This window comes from Leuciscus leuciscus (genome assembly GCF_965113295.1).
Source record: "Leuciscus leuciscus genome assembly, chromosome: 21".
NCBI lineage: Eukaryota > Metazoa > Chordata > Actinopteri > Cypriniformes > Leuciscidae > Leuciscus > Leuciscus leuciscus.
Window position 1 is genome coordinate 19656675 of NC_138745.1, and position 22139 is coordinate 19678813.

A 22139-nucleotide genomic window follows, 5' to 3' on the forward strand; every position below is an offset into this window, starting at 1 on the left:
ATTAGGTTTTTATGGAAGCCCATTTCCACCACATAAGAAAGGAAATCATACATTGGACAAATCTTAATTATGACACCAAATGTCATAATTATGACGTAAATAGTAAATGATGACATAAAAAGTTGAAATTATGACACTGTGGCAACTGAGACTGATCAGACACACAATTATTTGTTATATTTAACAAATAATGCATAATATCCCTCACCCAACAAGCACACCATGTGGCTTATCTGAACTTCCTCCAAACTGCGACTAACAAAGTGTTTTTACAACCTAAAGGAATTTAGAGAGAGTTTTGATTTGTCAATTAATTCTCTTTGAAAAGGACAAATAAAGCCTTTTAATCCTTTATATTCTGTGTATAAAACCACTTGAGAAACTTGTATCCAATTTTCCCATCACTTGATTTTCTTTCTATAGGGTTTGGCCTATGTATTAATTCTAACTCTTTTGAATTAATATTTCAGAATTGCATACTATGGTTTACTAAGTTCACATGTATGCTTGGTATGAACTCCAATTTTAGTCATTTACATTACATTTTGCTAACTCTCTGACACATTAGTATTATGAGATTCTTGAAGGTTCTTCTCTTAAACATCTAATCCAATTTCAAATGCAAATACCCATCTAGAAGACAAAGAATCGTAAAGTTTCCCTCCAAAGGAACAACTTCTGATTGGTTCACACACCTCCAGAGGGTGTGACTTCTTCACATTTTAAAGATCACTGATTACAAGAGGATTCTGAGGAATTCTGAGCTAGAAGTCTTCTAAGGACCCCTAAGTTTGTGCCAGACTGCACCCTTGCCTTTCCACTCATCAATGATCCTGACTCAAACTGGTTCTTTCTCATCAAGACAACTTCAGCAGAGACCAACTGGAGCCTCAACAAATTGCTAGTTTTATTCAAATGGGCGAGACATGCAAGTATCAAACTTAGTCTCATTATTTAATACATTATAGTATCCCTACTCCTATTAAAGAAGGGTGCGTCAGAACTAAGAAACTGATGGCTTGCTCAAGGCTGTTGATCAGCTGAATGTCAAACTATGCATGTGTGGGCCTGTATGTTAGATTAGTCTAAGTGTTTAGTCAGTAAAAGTCTTGTTCGTGTCACATGTAAAGTTGTTTGTGGTTCATGCAAATACTGGAGTCCTTAATCATGGAGATTTTCGCTACATGCTGTGTGTAGTACAGTACTGTATAGTAAGAAAGTTATTTCCCATACCCCGGAAATTAACATTCCTTAGAATGAATAAATAATTGATATGAGCATTTGCTGGATGAGCAGGTTAGCTGATTGTGATATTAATTCTGCTACATCAATTTGTTTCTTTTAACTGATCCAAATATTTATAATTAATTATATTAATATTTCCCTTGAGCTAATTTGCTACAACACACTAATTCATAATTATGACATAGTCATTAAGACAAAAAAAAAAAAAAAAAAAAATCATATTATGACATGGTAAGACATAATTATGAGATTAAAAAGTTGAACTTATGAGATACATTTATGACTGTCATAATTTTGACTTTCAATGTCATAATTTCATCTTTGTAAGTCATCATTTTGACTTAGTATGTCATATCTTCGACTTTTCATCTCATAAATACTACAAAGTATAGACTTTATGTGACTTTTACAAAAGCATGACTTTTTTTTTTCTTATGTGGCAGGCTTCCATGAATTCAAACCAGTACACATCTTATTATTATTATTAATTACTAACTACTTATTATAATTATTAATTAGGGGAGACCGGGGACAGTTGCAACACTTTTTGCATTTCTCTCAATTACTCAGAGACTATTTGGACTAGACCAACCAAATTTGTATATATTAAACTTGCATCTGTCTGCTAATTACCCGTACCATTTAAAGATGATTATATATGACATATCGTTCACAGTATTTATTTGAATGGAAGAAGTCAGATGTTGCAACTGACCCCGACCCAGGGGACAGTTGCAACACAACCCAGGGACGGTTGCAACATGTTAAAAATACCTTAAATTTCATTAATTAACTTAAGCTTTTTGTCTCAATGAGCAAAGAATTCTGAAAATATTAACTGTTTTAGGCCTACTATAATATTATAGTATTATTTATTTCAATAATATTATTGTAGCCTATTATTTATTTATTTAGTCATATTTATCAAATAACAGTTATTGAGTTTTGTTTGTTCATGTGTAGAACATAGGCCTACCTAGATTCAGTGTGCAGGTGTTACAGATGCTATTCAATCTCTCCATATTTCAGTGTCAGACAGGAAGAATTTAACAATTTGTAATGCAACAAACTTTTATTAAACATGCAATTTATAACATGTTGCAACTGTCCCCGACCCTATCAGCCATGACAGAACATCATATGCCTGCTAGACACACTGACTTTGACACATGCTAACCATGTCACTTAGTAGTCAACACAACAACAATTCAAACTATGTAAGTTTTGATTAAATCATACAAAATTTCAGGACAGTATGACAAAAATATATCTCATGAAAAAATTTACTTTCATACCTCCAAAACAAGTTTTGTTCAATAAATACATCAGCAGATGTTGAATATGTCTACTGTCTTCTTGGTGGGTGGAGGGTCTAACTGTGCATGTGCAGTATGAGTGTCATCACTCTAGCTTGTTTCTGATTGGAGAAAAATGACATGTTGCAACCGTCCCCTGTTGCAACTGTCCCCGGTCTCCCCTATGACTACATTGGTATGTTTTTTTATCCACCAAAAAGAGACAGAGTCTCATTAGAGTCATTGTTTGTGAATCAGATGCTGTGTCTCGAAGGCCCTCCGGAGGTTGCATTTGTGGGCTGCATGTCATTGAGGATGCCTCATTTCAGAAAAGTAACCATTTTAAAGTCGACGGCTATATAGAGCACTGCAATAATGACGTATTTTTGTAAGCTAACCCAGAAGTTAGCATCACCCTGGTTCCCTCGACAAAAAAAACAATAGGATTTTTCATTTGGCATTTGTATTAATGCAGAAAACCAACGGATGATTCTTACAAGTTTTGTTCATTATGATAATCTTTACAAATGAACACAACTTTTATGAATTTTGAAGCCTAAATACAATCTGCATAAGTAAAAAGCTATAAGTCTATAAAGTCTATAAATGAATTACATTACGGTCAAATTACTGCAAGCTTCCGACAACACTTTCCCCTGAAAGTTTGAGTTAGAATGTCTGCAAGGGTGCAGCCTTTGAAATGAGACACAGAGAACACACTATATTTGTGGAGTTGTTTTTGTGCAGACTCTAAGGATAACTCAGAAATCTGTTTATTGCTATTATCTTGTGGGTTGTTTTTAATCGTATTTACATTAAGGTAAAGGTAAAATATATATATATTTATATATATATTTATATATATATATATATATATATATATATATATATATTTTTTTTTTTTTTTTTTTTGCCATGGCGAAGAAGATTCAACAGCAGATGAGTGATTAAATGGCAAGTATTTTTGAGCTATGAGCATATAACAGCACGAGTGAGTGTGTACCACAAACACACACCGCAGTGCACAAGCCACAAAGCAGTAAAGAGCACATGCAGGGTTCAGACAGGGTTAAATCTGCAGGTCAGGACATAATGTCTTCCATATGCTGATAGAGCTATAATGACATGCATGCTCTCTCCTCTTTCTACCTGCATTCCTTCATCAACACAGAGCACTAAATCTCTGATAGCTCCCCCATGCAGGGATTGATTCATTGCAAGGGTGATTCAAAGATATCTGTTCCTTTTCTCTTCTTCCTCTGTGTAGCAAATGTGCCCTCATGTGGAGCAGCATATCTGATTTGTTCTGCTTTCAGTCGTGGGCTGACGTTGTTATATCAGTGTGTGGAATCAAAGCTCTCCACACCTCATGATAAAAACGTAAGCTTGAGTGGCAAGGAGCAACTGCAGAGCTGAAGAACAGAACAGAGCTCTCCATTGCATGGGATCTAGAAGTGTGTAGATACATTTTTTTATTATTTTGCATTCCATTTCTATCTATATCAATTATAAGTCCTTTTTATTTTTGAGTATTGACAATTTAGTAAGGAAAGAGTTTGTATGTTAATGAATGAATGTAAATGTAAAATAAGCCTAAACTGTGCATTTCGGGTCCAAAGTAAGCACTGGAAAATCCCAGCCGGAATTTTGTCCATCCTGCAGGAGGAATGCTGTTCATTTTCAGGAAGGGGAAGAGGATGCATCCACATGCAGATCCAATCAAAATAGGGATCAGCATCTTCTGGTTCTTTAGGGACAATCCTATCGTCCTATGTTTACTTTTGTTTCCTCTCATCAAATGTAGTTTTCTGTGCCAGAAGGAGGAGTGGTACCTGTCTGAATTAAAGACATGCACCACTGCCAAAAAAAAAAAAAAAAAAAAAATCATATTCATCCAGATGTTATATTCAAGAAACATGTGTTACAATTTTTTTTTTGCCAAACAAAGAGAGGCCGGGTCTAAAATTGTCAAACTATGTACCTATACAGCACTATTAGCATTGCCCTGCATCTTCTGAATGTGTGTGTGAATTCCTGCTGGACATGTCCTTTTCTTTAGATTTCCACAATTATCCTCTCATTTGGTTCATTTTCTATGGCACTTTCCTATTACGGTTGCTACAGTTACTGCGTCCAAATTCAATAGTGAATACACTGAGCATGGGTCTCTGTTCTGAAAAGCAATCATTGTAACTTTGAATTAAACAGCTAAACTGAATCTATGGATGAGAGATCTCATTACTGAGACATTTAGTCCATGGCGATCTTATACCTTCTCTTATACTCACTATAACACTGCATGTGGAGCTGTCAGTTTGAGTTACTTCAATTTCCCTCATGCGCAACTGAAAGTGCTATTATAGTTACCTTGATCTTTCCACATGATAAGGCAAAAGGAGACATCTGACCCACAGATATCATCATGTATTGAATGAAAGTCACATAATAGCACAATTTTTATATTTTGCACAGCTTAATATTATGAACATCCAGAACTAATGTACATAATGTTGGCTAATGTATCAAGCTTTTATGTATGTATGTAATAATGACTAAACATTCAAGAATAAATGTATGATAATACATGGGGAATGTACATCAGCTGTTGAGTTTGTGTTCCTACAACCTGGAAGAGAATTAGGATTTTCAAGATGAGGGTTTCCTCTGGAATTTCCTGTGTTTTTAAATGAGCAGTTTGGGATGTATATGTGTAAAATACGGTCTGTGATTGACTTTACTTGAAGAGATTTCATAATTGTTGTACATAAATCATACATATTCATACCTCACATGTGAATTTGATTTGTTTAAAAAAAGAAAACAAGTAAACAATATAAATGGCCTGCCACAAATATGTAAGTTTGAGTGCTTGACTAGGCCTTCTCAAACCAGTGCATGCCTTTTATAGATAGCAGCTTATGAACACTGGCTTCAGAATTATATGTAGAACAAAATGTGAAAGCCTCATTAAGTAAAAGCAAAACTTTTTTTACTCCTAAACCTAAAACCACATTTCTAAAAACCCACTGAAAATTCCCTATAGGGAACCCATGGAGGATGACCTACAAATTGACATCATGCCTGAATAGCTCTATTAGAAAGTCTTAAAAATGTGTTATAGATAAGAGTGGCTATATTATTGTTAAATTATGTTAGAGGTTCAAATGAAGACCAATATTTTAGGACGGGGAAAATAGTCCCAAAATAGACTATATTGATTTCATCTCAAGGCAATGTACAGGCATTGTATGTTTATTCTTTCTGCAGCACTTGATGTTCTTAGCATTAAATGACGCACAACAGCGGTTTCTGTATCCTTTTGCGGTTAAAGTAGATTACGCCCATGGGTGCCGCTGATTGGTTAGTGACATCTGCACGTCTATGTAGTCTCCGCCCACTCGGTTTCTCTCTGCGCGTGTGGGTGTATTTTTGCAGCTTGAAACTGAACTAGACTGAAACTCTCCGCCCTGTGCTGGGCTTCAAGAGTGGGAATTTACGAGGCTGGCAGCATGGTTTTTATTTACAGCGTTGTCGCAAACTTTGGATTTAGGATTTGACTATGTAAAATCACATTTCTTTCGTAGCCTACTGTTTAGTTATGCTTTGACAATATATTTCTTCTGCGAAGAAGGCGCATCACACTAAACGCCGGTTAATGAACAAACCTAGTCGCTGAGATCTGAAAGTCCATCAGAAGGTATGGCTTTATTTTAATGAGACTCTTTACGTTTGGTGTTTTAAAGTTGCACACATGGTAGCCTAACAGATGTTGCATCTTTATTGGTTGAGATTATAGGATGTGTGTCAACTCACGTGCGGCTGGATGCATCCTCCTGTGATTTGTTTACATAAAGAACAGCATATTGCCCGGGCTTGTGTGCAGAAGTAGGCTACATTGCACATTATTTTTTTCTAAATCATGACTGTCTTATAAACTACTGAGCTGCCAACCTAGATAGCATTTTGGGTCACCGTATTTGCCTGGTGTGGCTAAAAAAGATGTCTAGGTAGGAAGCTCACCAGGTTTTTAGACACAGCCCTTAAATGTGTGCTACTGTAAAATGATTTTGCAAAGCTATTGCATGCATCTGTAATCTGGCTGCTTGATAATCTGCAGTTGGTGGATTAAGTGTAACGAGTGTCACTGCTTTAGTCATTTTAATGGACAGGGATTCTCCTCAGTCTGGGGCTTTTCTCCATGTTCCAGTAGAATAAACCACATAAGAATGTCAACAAATATGAACAACTCCAACAACATAATATTTCTGTTTTAAATTTTAAACTGCTTTTTGCCATTTGTCATGTTCTCAAGACAATAATATTTCTCATAAATGTCAGGTTTGGGCAAGATCTCACATGTTTTAGATGTTTCAATGGTAACGCTTTACAATAAAGTATCATAACGTTAGTAGCCTAAGGCCTAGTTTCACATACAGGGTTTTAGACTAAGCCATGATTAGGCCTTAGGTCAATTAGGACATTTAATAGCTTTTTAAAAAACATGCCTTAGAAAAAACATTACTGGTGTGCATCTTGAGTTAAACAGGGATAGTTCACCCAAAAATGAAAAATGTGTCATCATTTACTCGCACTGAAGTTGTTACAAACCGGTTTTGGTTTATTTTGCTGTTGAACACAAAATAATATATTTTAAAGAATGTTGTTTACCAGACAGATGACAGGAGCCATTGACTTCCATAGTAGAAAAAATAAATAAAAAAATACTATGGAAGTTAATGGGTGCCGTCAACTGTTTGGTTACCAACTTTCTTTAAAATATCTTCTTTTGTGTTCAACAGAAGAAAGAAATTCATACAGGTTTGGAACAACATGAGGGTGAGTAAATGATGACAATTTAAATTTTTGGGTGAACTATCCCTTTAAGCCTTGACTGTGAAACCGGGGGTATATTTATTAGCTAACACTTAGGAAAAATAAACAATTTTTTTTTTTAAGCATTCATTTCCGTTAAAGTTAGTTTGTAAAAAAGCTAATTGTTTGTTAATGCTAGTTCAAAGTGTATTAACAAATATTAACAACTTAAGTTTAAAAAAAAAAAGTATTAGTAAATGTTGAAATTACCATTGACAAAGCTTAGTAACTGCTTTAGAAATATTGTTCATTGTTAGTTCATGTTAACCAATAGAGTTAACTAATGTTAACAAATGAAACCTTACTGTGAAGCGTTACCATTTTTGCTGTTTCATAAATTGTTCTGTTTCATAATTATTTTACTGTTAACCTATTAAGTAGGCTGTTTAATAGGAGCTTCCATTGTGACAACTTACTCCATATAGTATGACATCACAGGTATCTTTTTTTTCTTGGGCAGTTATTGCAGAATGTTGTCTATGCAGAAATCCTTCATGTAATGAAGAGCTTATGAAAGCTGAATCAAATTTTAGTGGTTACAGCTGCAGGAATGTGCAAGGTGCACATGCAAAGTCAATTCAAACATCTGATGTCCTGAAACTGGTTGTTCTTTTGTTTATTTGAGTGACTACAAATCAAAGCATACTTTTATCAGTGGATGTGGAAAGCTTTTCCCACAATAGTTTTTTTTAAGTATTTGGCCTGTCTGGACACTATTAAAGGGTCCGTGAAGGTGAAAGTGTATCCCAGGGAATTCAGGAACACATCCTTCAGTACTGCTCTGAGCCATTAGTGCTGTATATGAGCAGAGGCGCTAAGTTTCATGGTGAAAAGAACAGGTATGTCCTTCTCAGTGGACCTCAAGGAAGTCTCTTATATCATTTGTATCTGACAATTAAAATCTCTGAATCATTGATTATTCAATAGTGGACACACAGAGACCGCATGCTGCGTGCAGATTTTTGTGAAGATGACGGGCCAACATTCAACCATCTGGTGACTACAATGCTCACTGAATCTTGTTTAATAGATCATAGATTTGCATAAATATGCCTATTTACTTTTATATCAAGCTATTTTAGAGTTATCGGTTATTCTTATAAGTTCCTTTCTTGTGGGACTGTTGCGATTATTAAATAGTAGTCTGATCATCGTTATTCGATCAAATCACAATTATTTGAGATTACCGCAATAATTGTGCAGTTTAAAATGTTAAACATGTTTTGCCAGCGAATATAAAAAACACTGTTGTGACAGTCAAAGCTCTACAAAATGAAGTTTTGTGGGTTTAATCACAATGCATTATTATATAATATTATATAATATTATTTTATATTATATAAACATTAATTTTCAAAGCATTAAAGTAAACCATATGGGTCTTTTATTATAATTTTATTTGTATAATTTGATATATTATAGATACAATTCCAAGTAAATAAATAACATATGAGACTTAGAGTGGCATGAACAAAACTGAATTAAAATTATTTGTATGAAAATTAATTCAGAATTCATGATGTTTGTCATGACAGGTCTACTTTCATGTGCATGTTTTGAAATAAAAGCTAATATATATCAGTGGCTTTTTTGGCTGCTGTATACATGTAACTAAAGCATCTAGAGATGTTACAGTGTGAGGTAAACTCCTCTGTTGTGATGAGGCTGTTGTGTGTGAGTAGTATATGATCCCATTTGTAGATTTATCATAAGCTTGGGTGATTTGAACCCACACACTTTACAATAGCTTTGCATCTCTCAATTTGGTAATAGCATGTCAGATAAATAAAGCAATTGACTGTTTCTTTGAATAGGTGTTATATTATGAAACCACAGCAGACTGTACGGCTTTGTTCAGCAGACTCTCACACATCTCCCTCAAGCTGACGTTCTACCTCTTCCTTATGCAAGGTCATATTATTGCTTATGATTTATAATCTTTTAAGATTTCAATTTTATCCCTAGCTGTTTGGTAATCAGTATACACGTCAGTTTTGTATCAGATTGGACTGAATTTCCTGGCCTCTGCTTTGACAGCATTGTTATTTAATTTAGATATGGTTCATACACTATCATTCAAAGTTTTGGGGTCAGTAAGATTTTTTTTTTAAATACACTGACGACTGGAGTAATGGCTTCTAAAAATGTAGCTTTGCTATTAAAGGAATAAAAGACATTTTAAAATATAATACAGTTGAAAACTTTATTTGAAATTGTAATATTTAATATTTTAAAATGAACATTTTTACTGTATTTTTTGTCAAATAAATGTAGCCTTGTTAAGTGAAAGAGACTTATTTCACCAAACTTAACTTTCTGTGACCTTTTTTCATAAAGAATGTGCTTTTGCTTATTTTTTTTCAAAATAAATACCACTTGGTTTGATATTTTAATATTCAGTGCAATGATATGCAAATAATTTTCATGTCTGCAACATGCTGCATTTATAATACTGCAAGTATATGAACAATCAAGTGGACAAACGTTTTCTTGCAGCATTCAGGAAGTACAGACTAGTTCAGACCTATCCCAAACTATCAGTTCACAGGGAGTGCTTTCAATTCCAAATTTCTTTTGAGCAACCCGTTCAGTTCATTAGATAATCAACACATCAAACGGATCTGATTTAGATGACTTTGTCAGCATAACAGAATTTTATGAGACTTTATAGAGTAATGGATGGTTTGATTTAGCATAAGGCCTGTTAGTCAGCCATGTGCAGGCAGTGTTGGGGGTAACTCATTACAAGTAACCAGTTACGTAATCAGATTACTTTTTCAAGTAACTAGTAAAGTAACGCATTACTTTTTCAAAATATCTGAGTTACTTTTTCAAATAAGTAACGCTTACTTTTTCACATTTATTGACTGACAGCTCTCCTGTCCCCATGTTGAGACAAATAAAGTGAGGAGGTGTGTGTGTGTTTTATAATAACTATATTAAATTACACAAATGTACTTTTTGTATTTAATCTCACTTCAATGTTTTTGCTGCTGACCTTCAGTGATCTAATTCAACAATACTAATAAGCACAAATTACCTTTTTGAACTTGTTGAACTTCCTTCTCTTGTATCCTATTGTTCTTTAATCCAGAACAGCAGCTGAAAGGTTTGTTTGAGCTGCACCCTCTACTGTACAGGAGTAAATATGTATTTCCTTCAGCCTGAGGCTTATTCATTTCACTTTTGGTGTGAAAGGGCCTTAACATTTGCCATTTGTTTATTAAAAAACAAACAAGCAAGCCCAGCCCAGGTGAGAAAAAGTAACGCAAAGGTAATGTAACGCATTACTTTTCACAAAAAGTAACTTAAGTAATGCAATAATAACTTCTCCCAACACCGCAGGTATGGTCAATTCTTTTCTGTGAAGTTAATTGAGCACCAGGGTATTGTGTGTGGAAATTAGAAGATGAAAAAGTATATTGTTGGATGTTCACTAAAAGTAGATTTAAAAAAAAAAAAAAAAAAAATTGCGAGGACATTATGGCATGAAGTAATGGAAATAAAAGCAAATAAAATTAAAACGGATGATTCTTTCTCTCTTTCGTTCTCTGTTTCCTGTCTGCTGAATTTGGAATAAAAAGCAGACTGTGGTGGGTAAACCCTGTGTGTGCATAACCAACTCTTTCTCTCCTTCTCCGTGTCTCTCTCAATTCTGCTGGTCCTATCAGGAAACTACAGGCCCCATCCAGACTAACTTAATTAGTGGACCTCTAGACCTAACATAGGGAACGGAATTGGACTGTAATTTTATTGTTACTGTAAGCTGATTTTTTTTCCACTTTGCTTTGGAGAAAGAAATATTATGAAGAATTAAGTTTATCCTGAATGAGCAGGGGTTTTATAATCCCAGTAGCCTCAGCAGAGACATGGGTTGTGTCTGGGCCTTAGGACATCACGTGGTAGGACAAGTTCATCTGCTCTCGGGGCAGTCTGTGCGTCATCATATATTTCAGAGGCTTTTAGGCTCTTGTCGATGACCTGAATATTTCAGATTATTTAAATAAATGCCCATCACTGGTGATGAAAATGCTTCTTTAAAAAGAAAAAAAAAGAAAAAGAAAATTTATGTAAAATCACGAAGTTTATGTTTTATTCCCTTCCCCCCTCCTCCCACTATTTTGGCTTCAAAACTTTGTACTTTGTAAGTGTTTATGGTAAAGATGATCAGAAGTCCCTCCAAAAGGATGACTGTTTATGCATTGCAGCGGCTTTATAGGGGTATCCTCCTCTTTCGATGAAGCCCCTCCTTCCGAAATACAAAATGTGTTCTGATTGGTTTGCTAGCCCAGTGTGTTGTGATGTGAGCATGTTCCGGAAATGTCATGCCCCTTACCATAACACCGAGTTTCATTGGCTCAGGTGTAAATATTAATGATGGCATCAATTTTGCCACACCAATTCAAGCCCGATTTGAGGCTATGTTTACACGGAAACGATCTGAAGAGAAAACGCAAAAGTGGCGTTGCGTTATCACTTTTTATTCTGCGTTTAGACGAGCGTTATGGGGGGGGGGGGGGGGAATCTGCGTGCATATGGTGATGCAAAAGTGTGTGAAATTCGATGTAGTATGCACTCCAGGCGGCTAGGTGGCAATGTGAAGCACTGCCACACAACAACACCAAGTCTGCGCGCCTGCGTACAACCTACTAGGTACAACTACTACTGCTAGGGCAACTTGAAGGTCCGACGTATGGAAATAATCCGAAAATAATATTTTCCTGCGCATGCCTGTGACGTAAACGCGTACGCGACGAGAGCCACCGTGAGCAGATCGGTGCCTTCACTGTCTAGCAGACTTTTGATGGGAACGCGACGGTGGAGCGGTTTTAAGATTTCCACTCTGGAGGGTGGTTTCACTTTTTTGCGTTTTTAAGCCCCAAAAACGCCGTCGCCGTCTAAACGAAAGGCACATCTGATAAAATATTTTTACGTTTTCACCTGCGAGCGTTCTCGTGTAAACAGGGCCTGAGTGTTTACGAACAAGAGGATCATGCACGAGAGCCTCAGAGCTAAACACTACATTAAGGGCCAGGTTTAGTAACAGCCTGTGCCAGTGCAAACCCTTTTTTGATGTTAAAAAACTACTGCCAGGATTTACTTAAGACACGCAGTAAAGAAATAGCGCTTAAAAGGCGTGGACAGGGTTATTTTTGCGGCTGACCTTATCGCATATGCGTTTGTAGAAGTTTGCCTTTTAGATGCTAAATTTATGGGAGGAGAGTGTTTAAATGAATAATGCAGGTGATTTACTAATTTTTGCGCTAGTCAGTTTAATGGTATTTGCGCCATTATTTAACGGCCCCAAAAAAAGCATGTCTTAAACCAGACGCTAATTTGCACTGCTCTTGGTAGATTGCGTTGGTCATTATGGAAATGATCCGGCTGTGTCTGTGTTCTTTAATTTTTGCGTTGTCATTAGATAACGCGCAGATCTTTCCACTACTATCTGCGCTTTGTTGGAATTGCACTCTCACTCTAATTTGCCCTGTTTAGTAGATCTGAGCCCAACACTGTAATGTTAGCTAGCAGGCTAGCGGAGCCAAACAGTTTTGCCCTTTGTTTTCATTGTAGCAACAACATAAAACTTATTGGAACTGTTAATAGAAAACACAACAACAAATAATAAAGCATACTTACAGGTTGTGATCCATAAACAACTGATTGTCCCGACAAAGTGGGAACCGCTCCGTCGTTCAGGATAAGCTTTTGTGCGTAGCCGACATTGTAGTCTCTTAGGATCTGGAAGCTGTCCTCCGTAAAATGTGATTGTGCACACAGATAAACACTGGGGTTCCAATCAATGATCCAATCAATTCCAGGTGGACAAAATCAATCCCGCCCTACATTTTTTTCTTGTTCGAAAAGCAGTTTCTCTCGGATATACGTCAAAATAGGGAAGAAAAGACTATTGCAACTTCCGTTTCATGCTGACTTTAAAGCTCACTTGAAATTTAAACATTTACTCACCCTTATGTTGTTCCAAACCTGTATGACATTTTCTTCCATGAAACACATAAAGAGATATTTAGCAAGTTGCCTGAGCTGCTTGGGAACCAGCGGCTGTCAAACTCCAAAAAAGTATCATAAAAGTAATTAATTTCATATGAAAGTTTATTGTTTGAAATTTAAATTGTTATTCATTATAAGGCCCAGTCTGTTTTTAGCCTCTCCTGCAGGTTGATGCATCAAAAAGGAAAATCTTGAAAGATGGATGCAATTACCTCAGAGACAGAAACTTTTTTTCTTTTCTTTTTTGGAACTGATCTAGTTTTTCCTTCCATAAATATTATAGGATTAATATTAGACCTTTTTGAAAGCATCCTTTTGGTCTTACTGCCAGTAATAAGAATTCTTTGAAGGATGGTGCTTAATGGTTATATTTATAGTCAAATCATATGTACAGTTTACTAGCAGTAAATATCCAAAAACATGCGATTGCATGCATTTGCAAAAACACACATCCTCAGGCTTTTTGATTCACCCAATAAACTTAGGATAGGTACTTTAATTGTGTTCTTATAAATGGTGTTCAGTGTTATTTAAAGCTTGTGACAGCCTGCTTCTTCTTGACTGAAAGACTTGCAGCTTTCCTGTTTAAATAGGGAAGAATTTCTACCAATTCCTACAGAAATAATCACATGTCTATCTGTTAAAACCCTTGCAGAGTCTAAAGTCTTTTGGGGAGGAAACATTTGGCTTTCGTCTGATTCGAGACCTTGTGTGTCTTTATTTGATCTTGGATGTCAGATGTTTGAAACATTCCTTTTATTGTCTGTTTTCCTTTCAAGCTCATGCACCATCTGCGTACAATTAACATTTTATTTTCATACAGCGTGATCCAACAGAGAAAGTGTTCATGTCAAATTCACAGTGTGAAGATGCCTCATAATGAGCACTATTGTGAAAGCAGCCACTTCTTAGACAAAGGCGGCGATCCACCCCACAGCTCTCAAATACGACACCATTTGCCCATCTGCAGGGCTACAGATAGACTTTATCATTCTTATGCTTTCCTTTGAATAGAAGCCGTTGTCAACGTATGGTTAAAAGAGGTTTTTATATGAGCACCATTCATGTTCTGCTGTGTAATGCTGGTGCGAGGCTTAGCCGGTTTGAGTTGCATGTTTCTGCATGTTGATGGAAGCTGGGATTGTGAAGTATAAAGCAGAAGAACCGCTCAGTGGCTATTAATTGGGTGTGTTGGACTCACTGGAGAGAACTGATATGTGAACACAGACGGCATTCTTTGTTATATCCAAAAGTCAAGCTCTTGGCAGACATGAGTCAGGTAATGGAGGCCAGACAAGTTATTTTTAAGAAATATGCAAAGATGATTACACATGGCATTTCTCTTAAATTTGATATATGGGTCAAAGACATGTCTTTAATTTGTTTTTAAAAAAACAATAAAAATGCAATTCATGCATACAATTATTAAAAGCTTTCCTATGATGAGCATGTTTTAAATTTCTGCATTTAAATGCGTGAAAATAAAACCTTATATAGTTTGGCATACTTTTTTTTAATAATTGTTTTAGGAAAAAAAAAGTTTTCCCACTGCATTCTTAAATTTCCCCTATTTTGTTATTTTAAAGGTCAATAATTTTGTTTTGGAGATGACCTTTGGCATCCAAGGTAAAAAAAACCCCACTAAATTTTAGAATATGCATGGCAGCATCACCTCTTTTCATACAGTGTCTGAAACAGTTCGATTAAAGGATTCGTTCTCTCTAAACCCCTCCTTTCTAAGAGCATACTCTGCTCTGATTGGCCAGATGGCCCAGTCTGTTGTGATTGGTCTACTGCTTACAGCGTATGTCGGAAACCATATCTGAATTTCAGTTCCGGAGGCCTCCTCAGCACTTGTGAAATGAACAGTCATTATGGTGTTGGTTTCAATTCAAATCCTCATCCTTTGGAGAAGCATGCAAAGTGGATTCTCAGTGCAGACATGTCGACAACACACACCAAACTCTTCCAGGCCTCAGCTACAACAATGTTTGAGGCAGGTAAAAATGTGTTCGCAAGCAAATGAATACCATAGGCTGGAATTATGCAAATTCGTAACAAACATACAGCACATAAGTGTGTAAGACTGGAATTACTGAGGACTGTTTTCAAGCAGTTAAGAATCTGTCCTTTCTTTTGGAAGATAATAACTCTATTTATCATGCACTTTGACCTTTTACACAGACCTCTTACAAAAACAGCTATGTAACACACTACATGAAAGGTAATATCTGAAAAAATTTAATAGGGGCACTTTATTTTTTGAAAAAAGTTGTATGCTAACTCAAAGTCATGGATAATTCAGGTTATGTTAAAGGGATAGTTCACTTTGAAATTAATTTTTGGTATGTTTTAGCTTACCTCAAGGGCATCCAAGATGTAGGTGTCTTTTTTTCCGCAGTAGTTTCAATTTTTATATTTTTAGGTCAAACCGTTCTTGTCTGTCAGTCATATAATGCAGGTCGATGGTCACTGTCTCAAAGAGCATGCACAGAGACCAAATTAAAACAATTCCCCATCGTAAGTACACATTGATGGCCTAAGCACCTAAGACTTTCTGTGTGAGAAAACGAACAGTATTTATATCGTTTTTACCTCTTATACACAGCCATGTCCAAGTGATCTGATCTGACGTGTACGCAGACTGGTGCATAGATATATACACTAGATGTCGCCTTGTCTACGGCAGTTCATTGGAACTAATGTCTTTAAGGCGACATCTAGTGTATATATCTATGCACCAGTCTGCGTACACGTCAGATCAGATCACTTCGACATGGCTGTGTACAAGAGGTAAAAACGATATAAATACTGTTCGTTTTCTCACACAAACCGCTCGTTTCGTGTCTTAGGCCATCAATGTGTACTTACGATGGGGAATTGTTTAATTTGGACGACGGGGAATTGTTTTAATTTGGACTCTGTGCATGCTCTTTGAGACAGTGACCATAGACCTGCATTATATGACTGACAGACAAGAACGGTTTGACCTAAAAATATCAAAATTGAAACTACTGCGGAAAAAAAGACACCTACATCTTGGATGCCCTTGAGGTAAGCTAAAACATACCAAAAATTAATTTCAAAGTGAACTATCCCTTTAATGTCACTTCCCCGAAACCTTAATGATATTTATATGAATTAATAGTTCATGATACTTGACGGTCCTACAAGCCTATAAAGTTTGGCGTGTTGGTGTCCGTCTTACTGGAAGAGACTTAAATCACCGTGGCTTACAGTAAATGTAAATCAGGGACTGGTTTGTGTCTCCACACTCTCTCTTACTGGGTTTTGACTGCTGTTTCCTGGTGGTTCCACGCAAACGACATCAACATCAGGTTTGCGTTTTTTGTGTGCCATTCATGTGAGTGCCAAGTTTACTCGTTTATAGTTGTGAGACTTGGCCTGTTTTTGCTCATACTCTGCTACAGTTGTCAGATTAACCGAGCGTCTTTCTGCCGGTTCTTCAATGAATATGGCTAGAAATTTCCCTCCATTTTCAACCATTATTACGCTGTCACAATCACAGCATATTAAGTATAAAACAGTCTGCCAGACGAGCCACTCTTTTAAAGGGTCTGTTTTTAGAGTTGAGAACTATATTATTCTCAAACGGCTTCTTTGGCAGTTGCAAAGACTGATTCACGTGGGAGTGAATGCATAATTGAAGGGATTTTCCAGAAGTAAATTGCTTTTGTTTCTGAAATATTGCAATTTTCTTCCCTTAAATGATGTTATGGAAGTGTTGAAGCACTTGTGTCCCTCTGAATTAATGACACAGAGTGACTTTAATAGCACAGTTTTAATGTTTCCATCAAAAACCAGTGAGGATTTTAACAGCAAAATCAAATCAATTCAGACAGCCCACACAGCGAGTCCTCTCCAGTGGGAAATGCTCCAGGCGGCCATCACCCTGGAAAGTATTTAAATGGAGATCACATGCTGTTTAGGCACGTGCTGCAGAAAGTCCTCTTGGCTGGCGATGGACGCAACTGAGACAGAAAGATGTTTGCTGGCAGGTCAGAAGATGGATCTGAAGTCCCCTAGCAGGAACCGTTCAACACCTTTGCTCCTCCCAGCATGCACTCTGGGATCACCACCAGTGCCACTCTGTCAGCACACTGAAATCCAGGCATACTAACTCTGATGTTTTAAAGCTGCATCACTCTGAAGCACAGCCATGGAGTTTTAATGGACCGTTTTGTTCATTTAAAGAGCCGTAAGTGTGTTCAGTCTTCAGCCAAGAGAAACAGAGGAGCTCTACTGGCCTTGCATAGATTAGTTTAAATTAATTTCAAGATGGTTTATTTTGGTCTAGCGTCTTATACTCCCCAAAGTTGCATTTATTTGATCTCAATGACTGTAAAAAGATATAGTAATATTGTAAAATATTATTATAGTTTAAAATAACTGATTTCTATTTTAATATATTTTAAAATGTAATTTATTCCGGTGATGGCAAAGCTGATTTTTCAGCATAATTTCTCCAGTCTTCAGTGCAGCCGCGGCGCTACCATTGGGCCCGGGTGGGCCTGGGCCCACCCATTTTCTACTATGGTTTTGTACGTTTCTTCGTTCGGATCTATTTGCGATCCATTCCATTCTAAACAAACAACGCAGTTTACATGCTTCGTCCTTGTTTCATTATTCATTAAGATAATAATTAATAAATGCACGCATAATTATCAGTGAACTTGATAAATGTTGCAGATATGTTTTGCTATGCACAAACAAATTACTTCAACTTATGTGTGCAAAATTCAGAATAAAATGAATGTGCAGCAATTTGTACAAATAGAGAGTCTGTAGGTCTACTATACGTGTTGTAGCCATTAAATAAGCTCATTTAGTTTCATATTTGTTAAAATATTATAATGTTATTTTTTCATCTATGTTGATTATGAAAAATGAACCGCACGAGTAAGATAGGATGCGCAATATATCGAGAGACATGGCGTGGGTCAGACATGATTTTGACCACTTAATTAAGTTTTGTTTTGTAGAAAGACTTTTTTTAAGTGAATTTCGTTTTGTATAAGTTGTATCTTAATTTTAATAAAAAAAATTATCAACCAATTGCCTGGAACCAAGAAGCAAATATAGCAGACGATATAGGCCTAATCATGGAGGCGTCCGCTTGTGAACTGGAGCGCATCTCATTCTCATCCTAACTTAACGAAACTCAGCGTAGGCCTCACAGACATGAAATATATCTTAAGAAAGCTTGAAATGTCTTTTTAACAATTTAAAACGAAAAGAAATAGGCTACATAATCAGAGATGTAATCCATGATGTGCATTTCTCTCTATAGGCGCGTTCACTACGGAGATATGGCGATCGTCAACTTCATCTTTACAGCTGTTGTTGCTGTTAATAAACTAAAAATAATAGGCCTATAATTTTACTAAACAATAAATTAAATGAAATTGTAATTGTATTAAAAAAGCAACAAAAAATTCCTGTTTAAGTTTTCTTTTCTTTTTTTTTATACCTATGCTAATTACGCATTAAATCCAGGTAACTGTTAGGCTACTGAGTCGCTGTCCTCAGTGCCCAGAAAAGCGCTGAAACGGAGATGAATGGGGACCAGTTTTTTTTTTTTTTTGCCTTATTTTAACTGGCCCATCCAGTTTTCTGGAGGCCCACCTACAATCAAAATCCTGGCGCCGCTAGTGCTTCAGTGTCACATGATCCTTCAGAAATCATTCTAATATGCTGATTTCAAGAAACATATTATAATTATCACTGTTGCAAACAGTTGTTCTGCTTAATCCCCCCACCCCCCACCCAATTAAATAACATTATGAATGTCTTTAATCTCACTTTTGATCAGTTTAATGTATATTCGGTGAATATGTATTTTTTAATCTTACTGACCCCAAACAGCGATGTACATTAAAATGCAATTCATACGTACAATAACTTGAATACACCTTCTGTAAATTATGAGCATCTTTTTTCTGTATTAAAATTCACTTTGATATTAATTTCTCCTGATATGATAAAGAAAACAAAAGTTAAAAGAATGAAATTCTTTATTAATGAATACTTTTATTCTAAATAAAAGTAATTTAGCATAGTCTTTAATTATTTTCATATAAAAAAATATATAATCTATCAACAATACTACAGAATTACTTATTAATATCTGTATTATATTATTCACCATATTTTTTATTAATTTTCTTTATCAAGAACACTCTTAACTATGATGCTAACCAGCAAATTTAGCCTTTCAACTAGTCTTTTAATAAAGGTGATTGATCATAGAAATCTTGCTGCAAGGTTAAGCTAGCTTGCTGGTGAAAACGCTGGAGAGTGAGACCTCCATCATATGAACACCAGATGAACAAGTTAACTTTAAGATCAGGCTGACCCATCATGCAGAGGTCAGCTGAGTCATTATAGCGCACTCTATCCAGTCTTAACCTCACTGGCCAACCAAAATAAATGCGATGAAACAGTGCAGAACGGCTCTAGAAGTCCAGTGGTATGTGCGGCATTTCCCAGAATGTGCAGGGAGCGCTCTGCCCGGATCAGCCGGATTCATGCCCAATCGCTCGGTTCCTAAAGGTGCATGCAAGTTTTTCAGCATCTATTGATGCCAAATGTGCCATTAGTGAAACGCTCACACAATGGATGTTTCTTTACCTCTGTGGTTAATGCACTGCACAGAGATTATCATTGGACATGTCTTTCTTTATTTAAAATATTAACCTGGAGCACAAATCAGAGTAAATATCACAGCAGCGTTTCAGTTATTAGAGTTGAATGAATGTGCCTATTTTGTGAAGGTTTCTATTGACGTCAAAAGGATGAAAAACACAGATCAGATTCCTGTGGCTTCTGTATGTCTTTGTCGTCCCTCTTTTCTGTGAGGAACTATTGTGTCAAATTGTTGCTCATGGAATAAATTTGTCTCAGTCGAGCCAGTGTTTCGAACAAGACCAGCAGTTTTTAGCCATCTTTTGAAGAGAAAAATGTGTGTGTCCCATTAGTCATTCAGCAATGGGTTGTTGAGTTTCTTACTGTAACCATTTTGACCTTCTATATTAATATATTTACGATAATCATTTAAAGATTTGTTTGAAAATGAAATAAGTAATTGCGAGAACTACAGATTGCATCCACAAAATAAGGAAAATGCTACAGCGTTGAATCCCGAGCACATCTTTTAATAGAATCGTGTATGTGAGTGAAAGCAGAGAAAAAGCATCCCTGCTCAGGAAGGAAGTGCTTTCCAAATGAGGTCATTCATCATGTACATCTGCCTTCTAGTCCTTTCTACAAAAACCAACTCAGTGTCCCATTTGGAACATCTGGCCCAAGTCAAAACATCACCCATGTCCTTTCCAGCACAGACCTCATGTAGGAGGACCTCAGGAAGGAGAGCTATGATTGCAAAGGAGGAAACGCATTAATTGCATCAGAAGAGCAAAAGAGTAATTTGGGTTCATTACAAGTTGAGCTCAATCGACAGCAAAAAATCGAATGTTAATGGAGAGTCACTTACAATGGAAGTATCTGTGGCCAGTTTTTGAAATGTGATGTTTATAATTTCATAGAAATTGTGTAAATTATTTGTTGTGTTTTATTTGAGCTGTAACACTCTCGTAATATTGTACGGTTGCTTTTGGTGTATGGCATATTACATTTTCATGGCAACAATACTGTTAAAACAGGATTTCACTTTACACTAAACAGTTTTCATTTGGAAGATGTTCTGACGTACAGCGTTTCTCATTTCTACACAGATGTTTCATTTGTTCCCAGCAAGCAAACGTTTATTAGTCATAATACATTTTATTAGTCATAATAGTCATGTCAATTCCACATTCACATTTGTGAATCCAGTACAAAATACCTCATTTGGGGGATTGCGGGTGCATGCGATTGCGAATGAAATGCCACATGCTGAACTGAGAGAACTGAAGATAATGAGAGAATATTGAGGCCCCTGATGTGATTTGCTTTTGATTATAAATGTTTTTATTCACCACAGTGCTCTAAAAGACTCAGTATACACAGTATTTTGCTGTAATAACAAACTTTACAAACACAACAGCCTACTCATGTGGGCTCCTTATGTCACTTTTTCTGTATAAGAAACAATTCTTTTGGATCACTATCATTGAATGGTTTGACCAAGCAGTGATGAATTAAAAACAGAGAATATACAGTATACTGCTTTAGAAACCGTAATTGTTTTATATTCTTGGACAAACGTCATATAAACAGCTGTATTTTCATGTAATGAAAGTGAAACGCATCACATCTGTGTGTAGGAGTCATTAAGGGAGGGAAAATAACCCCTTTAGTGTCAATATAACTGTAGTAATCCATATTTTACATCAGTTCATTTGAGTTCAGATTGTGTGCCTTCTGATTAATATTTTATGATGTGTTTGCTGGGAGATGTATATCAGGTCAGATTTGTGCTAGCAGAATGATTGTTTTTATTGCTGTTTGCTTGTTGCTAACAGCTATGAGCTGCAAGTCTTTATATGGTAACTAGCAATTAGGTTACTGGATTCAAGTGGATTTCTGGGAAATTCTTGGTTCCTCTAATGTCCAGTTTCTGTAGTGGTTTTCAGTCAATCGCTGTGGTTTTATCAGCAGTTTAGTAAGATTGGAAAAGAAAGGCTATCATTTCTTGTAAAAGGCAGAGAAGATAAATTGTATGAATCAAGAGCTTATAAAGGCTTGTATCTGTGA

General features: G+C 36.2%; 1 protein-coding gene and 1 long non-coding RNA gene across 3 annotated transcripts in view; one reads left to right on the forward strand and one right to left on the reverse strand.

Annotated features, from left to right (window-relative positions):
• The first annotated feature begins 5970 nt into the window (after positions 1-5970).
• rhbdf1b (rhomboid 5 homolog 1b) overlaps positions 5971-22139 on the forward strand; it is a 40192-nt gene continuing 24023 nt past the window's right edge. For both annotated transcript variants that reach the window (XM_082152717.1, XM_082152715.1), the window contains exon 1: positions 5971-6237. The gene's annotated coding sequence lies outside the window, so the exon portion shown is untranslated. The remainder of the gene's footprint in view (positions 6238-22139) is intronic.
• LOC309485878 lies at positions 7597-17917 on the reverse strand. The gene is made up of 2 exons (XR_014201296.1): positions 10614-17917; positions 7597-10582 (listed from the first exon to the last, which is right to left on the reverse strand). It is a non-coding gene; the product is annotated as an uncharacterized lncRNA (long non-coding RNA).